The sequence below is a fragment of the Aythya ferina genome (genome assembly GCF_964211825.1).
Source record: "Aythya ferina genome assembly, chromosome: 6".
Lineage (NCBI taxonomy): Eukaryota > Metazoa > Chordata > Aves > Anseriformes > Anatidae > Aythya > Aythya ferina.
Window position 1 is genome coordinate 41884691 of NC_140303.1, and position 18271 is coordinate 41902961.

Here is an 18271-nt window from a genome sequence, read left to right on the forward strand (position 1 = left end):
GGAGGGGGAGAGGAAGCGATCCTTTGGGGACCCAGGAGTTGGATTCGATGATCCTTGGGGGTCCTTTCCAACTCAGATATTCTATGTTTCTATGGTCCCTGCCCGTGGCAGGGGGATGGAACTAGGTGATCTTTAAGGTTCCTTCTAACCCAAACCTTACTATGATTCTATTTTATATATATATATATACATGAAGCAACCTGATGCCCCTTACTCTTTTTAATACAAGATTTTACACAAGATTTTAGAATCAAATTGGCATCTTTCTGTCCAGTAGCACTGTAACTGTATAAGTATGGATCTTCAAGAAACAAGTAGTATCTAACTTCAACTATGATACTGCAGAGGGATAAGTCACAGCCAGTGGGCTCAGGGCTAGACAAGCCCAATCACCACGCCAACTGCAAAATAAACGAACTTCTTAAAAAGATGGTTAAAGCGACACAAAATGAAAGATCCCTTTTCCCCCCTTTTTGAGGGGAACACTTTAGATTCGACACAAAAAGAAAAAAAAAAAAAGGCATTATCTGACTCTGTGAATGTCCTTCCACAGCTACATGCAACAACTCATGTACCAGTCATTTACTGATTATCCTTTTTTCTCTAAGTAAACTATCACAAACCTTAGAATTAAAAAATACACATGAAAAATTTGAAGATTAGCCATACAAACAAATATCCCCTCTTACCAAGTCAGAAAAACCTTTCAACACAGTAGTATACCACCATACATCCAAAACGATACATGAATCTTACTTTCTACCTTAACATTCTGACTCGTAAGAAACATAAGACAATATAGGTAACTTCTCCAAATTGTTGCTTTGATTGTTAGGCTGGTAGGAACTCTATCTACCAATCTGTCCAATGCCATATTTATACAGTGCTCACAATGCGTATTTTGAGCCTGACTGAATCTTAACATAAAAATGCAACTTTTGCTCATAAAGATCAATTCTGTACACTTTGAAAATTCTTCTGAAATAACTCTGAAAAAAAACATTTGTTGGTCACTGCTTTCTACAAGCAGCAGAATTCACGCTAAGCCACATATTACAACTTGCAGGGACATTTTCAACCAAAAATAGTGATTTACTATTTCTGTACTACCTTCTGTGCTGGGTCACCCACAGAAATTTGCAAGGGATTTTTTTCCTAAAAGTTTCTTAAGTGACTATTATAAAGAAACAGATTTGAAATTTGGCACCAAAATACCTCTTTAAAATTTATTCAAACTTCTGCAGTAAACCACAAAGGATTTATTGAGTTATGAATCACTCAAATTACGTACGGAAACTTTGTAGGGGCTGCTAAAGAATAAAATTCTTGTATGTACATAGAACATAATGAAGATCTACACACATTACCAAACTAAACTAGGACTCAACTATTACCGCCTATGCTGCTGGAAGCAACAGGGAAAACAAACACTTAAGAATGTACCCTTCTCCCCGTCCAAGTTTTATAAAAATGAATAGAATGCAGACCAGTTCTGTTGAGGTCAATGTATGAAACGAATTAAGTCACTCAGCTTTCCTAACTGTGTTAGAGATCCCACTGAACTGCATTTTAAACTTCTCCTAAAACAGACAAAACAGATCACTGCACTACGTGACTGCTCCTGTATTTATACTAAGCACTGTACAAGATACCAAAACTACAATAAATTATGTAAATAAAGCATTTAGAGCCAAAGAAATAAAAAAGGGCAGTTGCCTCCCTTACACGTCTGTTTGGATGATACAGGCGTTATGTTACTAACAGATCTCTCAAAATATACAATTAATTCATACAACTGAAAAAAAAAGTCTACACTTAATTGTATCTTTGAATAAACCATTTATATCAACATAGTAAACTTTGCAATATGCTGTATATCCACAACAACATAACAATTAACACCAAAAGTTAACTGGCATCTTCGAGACTTGTCAACAGATCACCAATATATCTTAAGAATCAGGAACAGGCTGACATACAGAAAACCTTTCCAAAAATTCATGGAAGTATTCCAAGCTGCTATATACACCATAAAAAAAGAAGTTACTAGTATAATCTATTCCTTTTAGTTCCTTACACCAGGGAAAATAGTGCATTTTTACAAGTGATTACTTGTAACAATTGCAGTTACTAGTTAGTGCCCTTCACTTTAGTTTTATCTTCAAGTTCCCTTCCTTCCCAGCATGCTGTTTGACTACTCCATTCCATGATCAACAGACTTCTTCATACAGTCACAAGAAACAGCTCATGAAAACCCTCTGGACAAGACTAACTATAGAATCAATACTTCCCACTCTTGTTCGAAAATGCATTTGTCTTAGTGAAGATGACACTGAAGTCTTAGGAATACAAATCTGAAAGCACCTCTTAAAAAGACAGCAATTGCTGTCCCATCCACCCACTTTGCTTAAACCCCATGTTCCAAATCCTACTCCACTACATTCAAGGTATGATTGACAATCAGTGTTTTCTCTACTAAGATGTCAGAACAATGGAGAATTGATGGAATGTATTGCTGTAATTTTTTCAAATTATTCAGTACTAATACACAAAAGCTCTGAACACAAGAAGAAGAAAATCCATTATTTTTATGCCGTTCAACGGTACAATAATCTACACCCTTTCATTGTTTTTATACAGGAAAATGGATCTCAACTTTCTTCCCACTTCTCAGACAATTGTTTCAATCACACTTTCCTTGGGACAGTATCCTTTCAGCACTGCCTTATACCCACAAAATGATTAGAACATTTCAGTTACTGTCCATTGTTTTCTGATTGTCAATGATTACTAAGTAGACTACTCCCATTCAGTGTTTCCACTAAAAAAAAAAAAAAAAAAAAAAAAAAAAAAAGAGGGCTCAAAGCATCCATTTCACTTCTTTAGAGCCCTCCTTAAAGTAATTTCCTTTAAAGAGAAAAAATGGGCACCCTATTGTTTCTAATATTAGACTAGCTAAATAAGACGACAGAGGAATTCTCTTTGCTTTGAAAGCTCTTAAAACTGTGCTTTATAATGGAACTATGGAGCACTCTGCTCTTCTGCCTCACTTTTCTCCTAAACCACACAGCTGTAGTCTTAACTATTATCTCTGATCTAGCTCTTTCATCAACATCGAAAAGAAGCAATGAGATGCTTTAGGGTAAATCCAAGGATGAAAAATGATCAGTGCTGCAATGGAAAAGCACTACTTTACATTTCTTATGGTTAGCCTTTTTAAAAGTGCTATAAGTACTTAAAAAAAAAAAGAAGAAAAAAAAAAAAACACAGCTGTAGGGAGAGATAGTATCTTTTATTAAATCAACTAATACAGCTTGAAAAACTAGACCATCTTTCAGGCCTGTATGTCCTCCTCCAGGTATTTTTAACTGACTGACTAACACATTAAGGAACATTCTTTAATGGCTTCCCATCTTCCTGGTTCCACACATACAAAATAAGAATTTATTTACAGGCTGTGCTTATTACACCACATGTGCAATATAATCACATTTCATATTTCTGGTTTTCCCTCCAAAAGCACTGGGCACACAATGCATTAAAACAGCATATTTCAGCAATTAGTTTTACCAGTGTAACCTTGGATAAGTCTAATGATTTCTTATTTGGAAAACTGAAAGAAATCAAAGGACTACAGCAGTTGGTTGATGTTATTTTTTTAGGCTGCTTTACATAAACAATTGTTATTTAAGATGCGCATCACTGCTGACCCTTACATTTTGTTTCTCTAAAGCTCACATTTTATCATTCAACATTTTCTTAGAATTGAATATTTAATATTGAGGCTGTTCTGTGTTGCAAGCTTGGCTGAAATGAAAGGCCTCTGTGGCTGCAGTGACTAGGTTTCAAATGCAGGTAGATCAATAAAAAAAACACTCAATCACAGCCTCCATGTGTGACTGGAATAGTTTATAATAGCTTGCAAATGACTATGTGCTTGCTCTAACCAGCTGTTCTTAAATTAAGAATATGCAAGCAATCCATGTTAAAGCCAAATCCCAGCACTATTTCTACAGAGAAATCCCAGTAGTTTTTGCTTGTTCTACACGTTAGCTCTGTTAAGGATACAAATAGCAGTAAAGCTTCAGAACAAATAGGACCACGCTACTGGCATTTCATGCACTAAGTCCATTATCACAGCAGGGGTTGTCAATCTCTAGAACTTTCCTATAAAAGCTCAGGCAGTACAACAATTATCTCCCAGCAAAAAAGTAAGGAAAGAAAAAAAAAGTCTAAGCCAAGCTGACACTTCTTTGCTTCAGCCAATCACATTGTCAGCCCTGACCTCCTAGGCTTGCATCATGCTTCAAACATTTTAAAACATCAATCATAAAAACAAAGACAGGACATTGAATTATACAGTATTAACCTCCAGGGTTTGCATACAAAGACCTTAGATTTATTTATGTCCCAGCACGTTAAGAGCTTCACTACACCATTCTTTACACCAAACTGGCTGCCAATTTTGATGAACCTCTCTGCCCTCAGCAGGAGTGCAGCGTCTTTGATTAATGAGTGCATCCTTGTGGAAAGGTGTAAGAACAGAAAATGGGGCAAAATCCACACAATTACATCACTACACATCAGATGGACCACTGCAATAATCATCATCAAACTGGATTTCTCTCGTGCAAGAAAACACTGAGGACTGAAGAGGAGGTTATGGTTGTTTTTTGTTTTTTGTTTTTTTTTTTCCCCGATTATATTTGGATACCCCAACAACCACCACTGTTTTAAAATAGTAATCTGATAAAATGCAAGACACTGTTTAATAGAATGTTTCAGCATTGAAAACGCATAAGTTTCTCAATACAAATTGGTTAATAATGTCACAATCGAGATTTGTTAGTTACATATTCTAAGTGAAGGGAAAAAAAAACAACTCCCTAGAAGATTTCAAAGTTTTAGCTTCTCATCCAAGACTGAATCTTCATAGATTCCAAATCAACAACAGCTAGGCAGAGTATTTTGTACCACTGTACCATCATATTGAATAAATATTCTGAAGAAAATCTAGCTTATGCTGCCTCTAACTTGCAAGAGCACACTAGTAAGGGTTTCTGTTCATAAAAGAAAATTCCTTGCCATCCCTTCCAACAGCTCCTGAGTTCTGAGGCTCCAAGAAGATGACATGGTCTGACAGTCATGATATTATTTCTAAATCTACTTGCTCTTCTGGTGACCAGTCCTTACACTCAGCACTCCCATCGGTTTCAATGGGACTATTCACAATAGTAAACACTCCATCAGGTAGATAACGTTTTCAGGTGGTGCCTTTACATGTTTACTTGTTTAAGGTTTTGTACGATGATCCCCTCAGGGGCTACCTAAATCTCTGCAATCTCTTCTTGCTAACTACCAAGGCTTAACCCATTCAGTTCGTTACAATGCCTGACCTACATCAAGTGAAAAGTGTCATGTGTCCTTTAAACCCAGCAAAGGACATTCAGGATGGGCGTGAGTAGGAAGGCAAAGGGGAAGATCTCCTGTCAGTGACAACAAGCATCCCCCTTTGGAAAGGGCAGGGACACTGACAAGCCTAATCTATCTTTTTTGCAAGCCCATACTTTTCAGAGACTCATCTGAGATATCACCTGCCGTTAGATAAATTTTAAAATGGATACTTTCTTTGATATTTGTCTTTTCCCCTCAGATCTGAAAAAATAAAACATCCACATAAAGAGATTTTTTTATTATTATTATTAGGAAATATGTCAAATGTATAAATTGATTCTTTTAAAGCAAGCAGGGAAAACCTCCTTTCCTTTTTGCTACATTATAGAACTGCAAACAAGACTTCCTCACCAGGAGCATTTCTTTCACCTGGTGGTCTCATTAAATGCTACCACAGCGATATAGTCACTATTTCTCGAGGAAAGGTGGAGGAAAGAAATCACACTGTAAAATCAGGTATTTTTTGGATTATTTTCTTTCTAGAAAGGAAAAGTCTGATACAGATTTTAAAAAGTACATTGAGTATTTTTATTAGTTATCTGGTAAAGAATGTCTGAAGACCAGGGCATTACACAGGTGTAAGTTTAGGGCAGAGGAAAGGATAAAAAAAAAAAGGCAAGACTTGAATTAATCTATTATATGAAGTGGTGTGCTATTTGTATTAGATTTTCTATGTTATTACTTGGGCTCTTAATCATACATTTTTAAGGTAAAAAATATTTTTAAGGTGAAAAATACATTACCATTCCACAGAGACTAGATGAAAATATGGTCCCTTTTTTTTTAAAAAAAAAAAAAAAACAACAGTCAACTTAAGCAATCAGGCAACAACTTCTCAAACTAACAAAACACGGGCATTTCAGTTTTCGAGAAGTACCTACTAGTCATGCTATAGAGTAGACAGCGAAGACAGCTTATCTTTCACCTCTACCATCAACTTCTTATGATGGTGGTAAAAGACTAAATCCTTATGTACATCAGAGTCTAACAATGAAACCAACACCTTCTCACCTTCACAAAAGTACTAAGAAACTAAAATGAGAAGTGGTGACTCACCTCTGGCCGATTTTTTCTTTAAAGCAGGTAAAATTGGGTGGGGAGGATTTACTTTCTCTAATTTTTCTAATACAGTACCCTTGATTCTGTTCCTCGTCCCAAAGAGTAAGCAGGAAATGACTTCAACTCCCCCAACCCCCAATAAAGATGCACTTTTTCATTCAACCCTTGCACAGTAAAAACGCAGTAAAATGACTTTTACTCTGAAATGTAGCAGCATAAAAAAATAAAATAAAAACCATACATCTCTCTTACAGCATAGGATGTCTTCTTATTTTTATTTTTTTTTTGTGAAATGGAAAAGATCAACTCTACCTATATCTTGGATTCTGCATCAGGCTACCCTCATCAGAAATATCTGATTTCTTTAAAATATTTGACTGATACATTTATTCCACTTTGTCAATGTTTAAGATGATCTAGAGTAAATAATCACAGAAACCACTGCCGTCCTTGATGCCTGCCATCAGAAGAAATACTGACGTAATTATGAACACAAACTAGCTTAAAACATGGCATGACATCATTTACTGAATGTACAGCAGTAAAACAACTCAAAAGTTGTACCATACTTCAGAGAAAACTGACTAGGAAATCTTCACTGGGCCAAATTAGCTAAATGACATAAACACAAAGTACCACTCTTCTGATATCTTCTATTAGAATACTTGCTCGCTTTTTTTTTTTAAAGAAAAAAAAAAAGATTCTCAGTACTATGTTACATCTTTATTCAAAGTCTCTATTACATTTTTCTCTGAGAAAAACAACTACATTCTAAGAGGTTTATTTTATTTTTTCCCCTCCTATTTAGCACCAAGAAGTAAAAGGTCTTTAAAGAAACCTGTATTAGGGACAAAAATATCACCATGAAGTAACTTGAACTGTGGGATGCCCTTAATGTATCAGTGTGTGAGTGTAGAAGACATTGCATTTTTGGTTGTGTTAACTATGCCTCACAATACACCAGATCTTAGCCCTCAAAATACTGCATATGCCATGGTAAGCATCTTATAAAACTAAAAGTAGTCAAATACTACTGACACCTCCCTACCACTAATTCGGGGAGATGAGACAGAGCATGAACCTCCCTCCCCTTCTTTGCAACTGCGCTATTCCACATCTTGTGTAAGAACACTGAAGTTGCAAAGACACTAACAAATGCAGTTCAAGCTGGGAGTGACTGTTCTGTTTCAATTCAATGACACCACTAATGGCTTCTTAGCAGCTCCATGAAATCAACCAGCTGTCAAGTCGATGCATCAGAAGGAACAGTTATACACTCCCATAAGAAAAAGCAACACATCAGGATGTTTTCCAAAACATCTGTTCCTTTACACTGCAGTTCTATAATAAATATGCAAACAAAGAAAACGAGAGAAAGGGCAACAGGCCCTAGAAGGACTTCCATTACTTTCTTATTGGCATTTTCAGCGTGTCACAAGACAAAAATGTGTCTTGTAGCAATTTCTTCTCACCGTAAGGTCAGCATAAAGATTAAATAATTACCGAAAATAACGACTAACCACTGAAATGACAAATCATCGCTTATTCCCTGCATAATATAAAAAATAGTGATAATTTATCCTTTGAAAATTCAAAGCATCTTAGCTGATTTTCATAAACATCTTTCTCCCCAGAATCACAAAGCATGTATTGTCTTTCCCCTAACACTGTTCAAATAAATTTACAATGTAATTGACAACCTACAACGGTCTACAAAAATGACTTAAAAGTAATTTTTCTGAAAACACTAAACTGAAAGGAAACCAATACATCGGTATTTAGCTTCATTTATAATAATTAAAAAAAAGTAGGATGATAAATACCAGCAGTGCAATTCTAGTCTACTACTGCTATACATTAGTCACAAAACTTTGTGCCGTTCAAAAATAACTTTTGAGTCACTACTGAAAGGGATGCATTGACAGATTCTCTAAAGAAGGTGTTTTTGTTTTTTACTATTCAAAGGGTTCTATTTATGAAGAACTTCAACACAACACAGTATTAATGCTCCACTGTTTACAAGGAATTGCTACAATTACAAAAAACAAAACTGCTTGAAGAGAACAATACTTCTTTATCATCAGAGATCCCTTAACAATTCTTAGTGTTTCCTCTATATACACTTTACAAAAATTACCTCAGCTACCATTTTCTTATGCAGATTATTGCTTTTGCAGCACTGGGACAAAAGTACGCACGGTTTATTATACAGGTACAAGACATCAAATATCGTAACTATCATTTTCTGAAACTGCTTATCCTCTGTTGCTCACCATTTGTAATCTGCCACATCTTCTAAGACCTTTGCTGCATGTATAATTTAGAGCCATCTGTTCTACGTGCCTTTAACTATTTCAACGTTTTCATCTACCTAAGGTTCATGGTTCATGTTGCTGGCAAACATGACAATTCTGCCATTCTTTCTAATGCATTAAAAAAAAAAAAAAAAAAGGCACACATTGTGGTAAATATTTGACATTTCTTCCAACATGACTTTTAGGATACCGTAAATACATTATTCAATACCAACTTGGTTAGAAAAAGTCTTTATGTACTAACAGCTATTCCTCTTTCTTTCTAGGTTAACTGTTGTCAATGCTTTTCCCACCCTTGAAGACAAAGGAAATGCAAATTAAATACAGGCAGTTTCATGTTCTCATTAGTGTTACTGTAAATATGCAGCAAGTAAGCCGAGTACAGGAAAAAGAATGAAAAAATGGAACTTTACCTACAACAGGTTTTCCTTATCAATTATGCAGTGTTTTACCCAGAATTACCATGTGACCATGGAAACTTATGAGATGTTAAAAAAAAAGTGTAACTGAGAAGTAAATTATAACACTACCTTCTGTTTCCCTTTTCGTAACAGTTGACACAGTCCTGATAGCCAGCAGTGAAAGAGGGTTGTTTTTTTTTTTGTATTGAATTCAGCATAATAGCTACACTTTACTGTCCGTGTTATATAGCATCTGCAACATAAACCCGAACTACGTGTAATACGTATACAGAGAGATATTTTCCAAGAGGAACCTTTTATCAGTAAAGCTTAAAATATCTGTTGCTTCCAAATAAGCCTCCAAAATGTGTCACATCAAAATGGAAAAACGGTGTATTTCCATGTTCCTCATCCCAGCTACAAACTCTTTATTCCTCAGGGAAGGTTCTGGACCAAGTTTTTCACCTTCGATAAATAAGTCTCCTGATTATTATTATTTTTTTTATTTCACATAAGTTTGGATTATTTTTTTTTAAACAAGAAAACAATTCAGCAAGAATTAGAAATTCAATACTGAAAGCCTTGGACAAAAAAAAAAAAAGGGAGGGGAGAAGGAATAATCAAAATCATATTTTTTTTTTCTACCTGTTACAAAGGTAGCGAAGGAACGCACTCTTACTGTTCCCTGGACGTGCAAGCTCAGCTAGGAACCCTTATCTTTAAAGTGTGGTTGAGATCGGGATGAATTCCAGGGGAAACTGCATGCTCTTGGAAAAATTCTCCTTAAACTTTACATGACGTCACTGTCTGTCCCTGTAACATTTCCTAAACTTCAAGTCTCATCCTGAAAGACTTTCAGGGTTTCCACATGTTCCCCCTAAAAGAGACGGCCAGGACAGACTCGGGAATAACAAACTGCCCAAGATGGCGAGAGGCTCGTTGTTTAGAGGGCAGGAAAAATGGAGGATATTGTAATATACACAAAGGGATAAATTTCAACAACTCGGTCCAGGGACGCAGCTGCCCGTCTCCCTCCGTCAGGGACCGAAGCGCACAAAGGAAGGCGGCGGCGGGGCCCGCTCCCGCTCCCGGCCGATCCCGCTCTCGCTCCCGGTCCCGCTGCCGCCGCCGGCCGACCCCGCGCCCCGCCGCCCTCGAGCCTCGGCCGCGCCGGGAGCGCGGGGGAGGCGGGGGCCCGGCGCCGCCCGTGCCGGGGCGCTGATCGCGCCCGCCGCCGGCTCCCCGCCGCCCACCCCGCGCCGCTCCGCGCACCGCCGGGGTCGGGCCTGACAGCCGCGGCCGGCGGGGCCGGGGGACGCGGGGCAGCGCCGGGGGTGGGGGGAGGCGGCGGCGGGCGCCGCGCCACACAAAGGGCCGCCGGCAGCCGCCCGGCAGGGAGGTGACCGGCGCGGCCCGGCCGGACACCGGCTGCCAAGTTGGAAGCCGCGCGGGACCCCGGCGCCCCCGCCCCGTCCCGGGACGCCCGGCGACGGCCGCCTCCCCCGGGGCCCGGTCCCAGCGGCGCGGCCCGGGCAAGGCCCCGCGGGGGAGCACGGCCGCGGCCCCGGCCCCGCTCAACAAAGGCGCGACCCGCTCCGCGGGGCCCGGCGGCGAGGTGGGCGGGCGCCAGCCGAGGCTCCCCGCGCGGAGCCCCCGCGGCTCGGCCCCGCAGCGCGCCGCGGCCCGGCTCCTCCCGAGGACCCCCCGACACGCACACACCCCCCCTCACCGCCGCCTCACCTCCGCGGCCGGGAGAGCTCTGCCCGCTGCCCGGCGCCGGGCTGCGCGTGCCGGAAGGCGTCCCCTGCCCAGCGCTGCCGGGAGCCGCGCGCGGCCCCGCGGAGCGGGCGGGGGCGCGCGCGCGGCGCCGGGCGAGGCCGGCGGCTCGGCGAGGTTGGCTGGGGCCCGCCGGCCGGGAGTGACGTCACGCCGCGGCTCCCCCGCCGCCCGCCAAAGTCGCGCGCGGTCGCGGCCGGCAGCGGGGGGCGCGGGGCGCGTCACGGCGCCGGGCCGGGGCTGCCGGGCAGCGAGCTGCGGGCCGGCCGGCCGCCAGGCGCAGTCCCCGCGCCGCTCCGCTCCCGGCGCTGAGGAAAAGTTGCACGCGGCCGCCGCTCGCCGAAGCGCGACAAAAGGGCGCCCGCCAGCCCGCCCCCGGTCCGATTTTGGCGACGGACTGCCTGCTCGGGGCGCGAACGCGGCAGTCGTCCCCCCACCCCCCTCCCCGAGTACCAACGCGGCATCTTGCACTGCAGATGAAGTCCGGGCTTGAAGAAAACCAAAGGATGCTCTGCTACAAACAGTGGCTGTCGACTGGAAAAAAGGCGACCCGTCTCCCCAAACGGGAGACGTTTCCAAGAAGCCGAGCAAATCGGGAATTGCGTGTGGAAGCACCGCTCACCGTTCATACTTCATGGGAACTATATAAGTGAAATTTATGTCTTAAGACGGGCAGGAGATTAAGTTCACGTCATGTTGAACTTAAAATTCACTAGCTATTGACACAAGTTTGCTTTTTAACGCCTTTTTTTTGTTAATAAACTACCTAGCCAGGGTTATTTGTGAACGAGGAGAGAAGCCCGTGCCTCCCTCCAACGAGTCCTCCATCCACACACGTGGTATCCCCTTTTTTTTCTTTCTTTGGCACAGTCTCAAACTCAGCCGGGGTTAAAGTACGCTTCAAGAGCCAAGGCATTGCTCTCCATAAACCATAACAGCATAGACTTAAAGTTATACCACAACGCAATGAGTACATTTTCTCCATACGAGATACTTAAAATTGCATGTGAAGAACTCAAAAATATGTTCGGCTCGTTTGCCTGGTTAAATGCTGCATATGAGCATTTTTGAAATCAACATTATTTCTAAATAAAGCTGATCTCAGCACAAAGAAGTATGTACATGCAGAAAGATGCCATTGTTTTCTGTTTCCTCTTCAGCCTCTGGCTGTGATTTTAATTGTGCTGGAGGATCTTCATTAGTATTAACACATGGGGAGATTTCACAAAGCTGCTTCATTAGGGGGAAAAAAAGCTTGGCAGAGCAGCTCTTTTTGCATGCAATGAGAATGTCAGCCTTACCTCGGTCATTTGTAACATAATAAGTGCAAGCACAATGATTGCGATGCAGGGACACTGGGGGAAGGGCAAAAACGCTGCCTAATACAGATAGGAGAAAAGAAAGCTTCCCATTACACAGTACAATGTATGCTAAAAATTAGCGAAGATGATGTCTCATGAGACTCACGCTAAATAAATTAATGTGCTGATACGTTTTTAATTGTTATTTTTGTACTAGTTTATTTCATTCCCAGGATTCATGTCAGGCAGCAAAGGTTTGCTAACATTTATTGATTTTTTTTCTCTGCCACATTCCCGGAATACAGATTTTAATCATTTCGCTACACCACACTCCGTAATTTCATTAAAAACTGGAACCTTCCATCCTCAGAAAGGCATTTAATTTCGATGACACACAATTTCTCTTAGCAGCAAACTGTCTCAACAGTAAAAGCTGGCCTAAGGTTCAAATGCATAATTTAGTCCTGAGTTCTCCATGCTCTGCATTCCTTTGAAGCTATAATTTGACTAAGTACCTAATAATTGTAATAAGGACAATGATTTCCTTATAATATGTTATTAGCCCATATTTAATTAACTCAGAGTCCAAGCTCTGTATGTGTTTGATTGGGTCAGTACCTCTCTAACCTCAAAATTTGCTAATAATGTTCCTCGGAAAAAAAAACGTGGGGTAAGAATGAATACAATAAATAGCTGTTTTGCTCAGAATGTTATGAATCAAGAACTCATACATTTTCCAAGACGGTAATATTGTCACTTAAGAGATAACAGGATTTTATAATAAGGGGAAACGAACAATGGGTTTAGATATCTCACTATCAAATTTACTGGTTTATATATCTCTCTATATATATACACACACACACACAATATCTCTGCCTGTAATGTTTCAAATAAATTCTAGTATCTACTCTTATTACTGCTACTCAAAATAACTATTCTAAACATGTTTTATATTAGTAAGCCAAACCATAGTATCTTTTGAAAAGCAGACGTATGTTCAGAGAGTGTTCTGTAATCTTGGTTTTCTGTAATGCTCAGCAGGACAGAATTTAATCTACTTGAATACAGATCCACAGAGCTCAAGACATACTACTCTTCACGAAGCGAAGTCAGCAATCCAAATTAAAACCACTATGATGTATCTAATGTCAAAATAAAAAATATGAGCACTGTCTTTCTCATTGCACTGAATATTAATTTTGCCCTCAAAAAAAACAGCTTTAGGTCACTACACAGTATTTTGCAGCTTACACCACAAAATGGTTAAAGATGTTTTTTTCGTTGGTTACAATGGAAAAAAACTGTTTTAGTACTGTGAAACTCATTTTATAATTCTTATTTTAGAATAAGAAATTTACTTTTTTTTTTTTTTTTTTAATAATTATTCAATAGAATTTGTTGTTAGTGGATGCTACCAATGTATTTAAACTGAGTAACTATTAAATCAGAAGTGTTCCTGGACTCCAAATCTGTCTGTTCTCTCCCTGGCAATATTAAAAGCTGTAATTCTCAATTCAAAAAGAGGAAATTCAAACTGCAGGAAATATACTGTATTTAAAAAAGTATTCTTGCTTCTTTTTATTTCTTTGTATGACAAATTAATTGCAAACATAGACTTGAAATTCCTTTTAGGCTTCCAGTGCAAGTGCCATAAATATATATATATATCAGCATATGGTTTTGTAGTTTCAGTTGTCTTTTCTTATGCTTATTGATCTTATCATTACTATTTCTTTAGCTACTTGCATTCATAAATTAATGCATTCATAAATTTCATTGGTGAAATGGGAGAAAACAAAAAAAAACAGGCTTTGTATTTATAGGCATATAACCTTATACATTTGAATAATTACACTGATACCACTACGATCGTTTATGTGCTAAAAGATCATCACATACATACTCGTCTGGGAGGACAAGCCCAAAATTCCTACAGGACTATGTAGATGAAGTTCACTGTTGCGATCTCCAGAAAGGCAAAGCCGGTTTAAGAGGTTCCTCTCTTCCCCACCCCTACTCACATGCTGGCAGCACAGGTTTACAACCCTCCATCTGTGACAGTTCATCTACTTGCACGGCTGTGCACTAAGGTCAGCAAAGTAAAGGTAAGACTCACAAAAACGTTCACACGTATCAGACACCTCTAAGATACCCTGTTCCAGTCAGTCCTTATCATTCATCTGAAGAAAGTAACAGTCTTGGAAGAGTGTTTTAAAAAGCTATCCAATAGTCTCTGAAGGTTAGACACTATACTATATGCTTTTGTTAACAGGTGTCCTGGGGAAGGGTTCACCAAGCACATATTTTACTATAAGATGTTATAAAATGTTATAAATATATTATTATTATAAAATATGTTAAGACAAACTCGACATACAGTTAGGATCAATAGAAAGTTACCATCAAAGAAAAGTTTTTGCAAGGTTGGTATGACTAGCCATTCCTCTGATGAAGGGTAGAAGCATTTAACACTCAAAGTGTGCTGTTACTCAAAAAAAGTCAATCTTCTTAAAAAATCTTAGTAAATCACTCAATTCTGAAGGTCAAGTTGTGTTTAAAAACTTCACATTCAAAAGCTTTAACAGTGTAAACCAGTTAAAAGCACACCCTTTGTGCTTAATTTACTCTACGTTTAAGGGGTTTACTCTCATCACAGGTACTTTTGGCACCACAGATACTACGCTATCACTCTCCGAGGGCTACGTATATAGGTTAACACACCTAAACACTCCTGGCCTTATGCTCTTACACACCTGGTTTTAAGACATCATCTCAGCATGCTCAAATGAGGATCTAACTCTCCTCACTGTAATGATGAGGTCAGGAAGACAAAGAGCCCCCCAAATCTTTAAAAGCACAATTATGTTTACATACTACATAAAACAAATGTAATAGCTTTTCAACTGGACTGATGTGATTGCTACTCTAAGTAGAACCCATTAGGAAATCCTGTTTTAATTGCAGAAAATCAGTTTATAGGCAGATTTTCTAAAGCTTTGCAAAGGTGCTGAGGCAAATGAATCCACAGAAAAGCGACTGTAAATATCTGCAGAGAATATAGATTTGAAGTCAGATGATCTGAAGATGAGACGACAGAAGAAATTCCAGAGGCTCTGCAACTTAACACACACAATCAATGCCTAAAAACCCTTCCTATGAAGCTTCTGCATCAGCCCATACTACACACAACTTACCAAATACACTTATTAATAAGTGCACTCCTCCCACCAGAGGAGACAATAGCAGCTACAAGTTGTTTGCATTTTACTTCATTATTCAACTATTAAAGACTATTCCTGCTCTTCTAACAAGATAGAGAAATCAATGATTCATTCTGCCAACTCTGTTTTAGCAGTGTCTCATACCCAAGCCTAACTGCTCCAATGTCTTTCACATCTTTTCTCATCTACAAGGCTGGAGCATAAGTAAAAATAATATTTTCATAGTTCTATTTACGCAGTAACAATGTCAATTTAACCTAAATAATTATACTATTAACCTTCTAAAATAAGTTTTTGGTGTTATTGAAGATGATTTAAAAAAAAAAAAAAAAAAAAAAACAACACAACTTGTCCCCTTTGTACTGGTATTCTCATTTTATAATGAATAAGACAGGGAAATACTAGCTTACAAATCCAGGTCTTTTATCATCTTCCAAAAAATCCGTTTTTTCCTCTCCCCTTCTCTATTTAGAGACCCATAGCATTTCCCCTTCCCTATGTACCTCTATTACATTTCTTACAAAACAGCTTAGGTAATTTTCTTTACCCAATGCTCTCTTTGTTCTGAATCAAAATCAAAGCAGAATTTTCTCTGACCAAAGCAGTGTTTTCCTTTCCTCCTGTTGCTTCTTTAACCACGTGAGTTCAAAAACGCCCACCTCAAAATTCAGTGCATCTGTCGTTAATTACACCGACCACTGAAGAGTGGCACTTTCAGGGCGGAGTACAACAGCTGTTAGAGAGCAGACACCAGAACTACACAATAGCTTAGGACAGGAAGTGATGGCATCTCTCACGTAACTAAGGCTAAACAGGAAATAACCTTATGTAATTAGACAACTTGGAATCTGGCCAGGTCACAACGATTAAGAACTCTTGCAAAAAGTTCAGCTCACTTTGTTAACTGTTCATTAACTTAATTTCAAAGCACAGCACGTTACATACTACAGACACCTAACATACACTGAAACAAACTATTCTGAATACGTATTTACTGACAAAATAATTGAAGCAGCACTGGAACTATTAAAGATACGTTAGCTTAAGTTTTAAGATTTGAATAGTTTCATCCATACAATAACAGTTTGCAGTTGGCTACCTTAAAAGTTACACTTAATTTATCCATATTGTCCAGCTAATTTTTAGTTTATTAAAACAGAACACGGCGTTTCTTTTCAACACGCTCCAATGCAGCATTGGAGATGTATCTGTATTTTTTTTTTTTTAAACAGATTCAAGTTGACCAAATTTGCTTTAATCAAGATCTGTTTTTCTACAGAACCTTTAGTTTTGACACACAAACTATGCCTACTTATGCAGTTCAGATTATTAGGCTTCAAAATCTTCAATCAGGGTATCCTAATTGCATTTGCAAATAGCATTGCTAAAGACACTGTACACACACTTACCTTTTAAGAACCGAGAGAGGTATCCATAAAATAGAAAACACATAACACAAAGTGTAACTTCTAGAAAGCTAACCTAGATAATAAACTGAAGTACTTTCTTTAAGTGTATTTTTAAATATGCTTATTAAGACAGAAAGGAAGAAAAAAACAGTCTAAGACACCATTCGTCTAGGATATACAAGTACTTTGATCAAATTAACTCCTGGTACCTTTTAGTACAAAAGCCACTGTTTACTACTTCTTCTCAGAAAGCTACTTAATGTAATGTGGTACTACACTGCTGCAGGTAACTTCACTGATTTGATTAGATGTGGCAGCTACAATAGCTGGTGAAATAGTTTAAGAAAGACTACCCGATACGTCAAAGGGCTCTGACTCATCTATTAAGCCATTGGGATAACGGCTTTTCCAACTGTATCATTAAGAAAAAGGAAATACAGAAGACAGGGGTCTGATCTCCAAAGAATGTCCTTAGCATGACAATGTCAACCAATTAATATCTTTCAGTTTTTCTCTAAACCGTAAATGCTACTCTTGACAAGAAAAACAAATCTAAAGATAAGCAAAACGATGACCCTTAGAAGTTACACCTCCTCTTTTTTCATTGCATCACCAACAGTAACCCCTAAAATAAGTTTTCAGCGCTTTGTCTTGGATTTCAACATCAAATCCTACTTAAATATGAAGTAATACAACCGCATGACAGACAGAAGGTTGCACGCGTTCACAAAACGCCAAAGGTAAAAATCAACCTCCACAGTCCCCACAAGACCCGCATAACCTAGGCGCACCACGTCCGGTCTCCCTTTCTGCTACGCTTCAGCGCTTTACCAAGCTAACAACAGTTATCAAAGTTACACCAAACGGGGGAACAGCCACGGAGCTCAGTGCTCCTTGCGACTTTCAGCCCTTCGGCGGCCTCCAGCCCGCCTCCAGCCTCGTCCCTGGCTCCTGACCGCCCGCGTGGGCGCACAGGGCGAGGCCTACCGGGGCTCCCGCCGTCCCGCGCCGGGAAGCGCCTCAGCACCTTTCTCGCCGCCGAGGGCCTTGCGGGCTGTCGCCCAGCCGCCCGCCGCTGCCCTTCCCCGAGGCTCCCCGAGGCCAAGCAGCCCGGCCGCACGCTCGGAAGACGCCGAGCACGAGCCTCGCCGACACCCGGCCTCGCCACGCGCTCCCACGCGCCGCGGCGCAAACGGCCGGCGGGGCGGGGCGGGGGCGGGCCGCCCAGAGCTCTCTGGTGATTGGCCGTCCAGTAACACCCGCGACGATTGGCCAAGCTTGGTTTAACCTCGGGCAGCCAGGCCCCCTGAGGGGGCCGGGCTGGTGCAAGAG

General features: G+C 40.1%; 1 protein-coding gene across 10 annotated transcripts in view; it reads right to left on the reverse strand.

Annotated features, from left to right (window-relative positions):
• Window positions 1-11325, reverse strand: part of BAZ2B (bromodomain adjacent to zinc finger domain 2B) — a 128087-nt gene extending 116762 nt beyond the window's left edge. For 9 of the 10 annotated variants that reach the window (XM_084523950.1, XM_084523955.1, XM_084523949.1 and 6 more), the window contains exon 1: window positions 10970-11324. The gene's annotated coding sequence lies outside the window, so the exon portion shown is untranslated. Of the gene's footprint in view, window positions 1-10969 lie in introns of all 10 variants that reach the window. The other variant, XM_084523952.1, reaches the window with a different exon arrangement.
• Between the last annotated feature and the right edge of the window lie 6946 nt (window positions 11326-18271).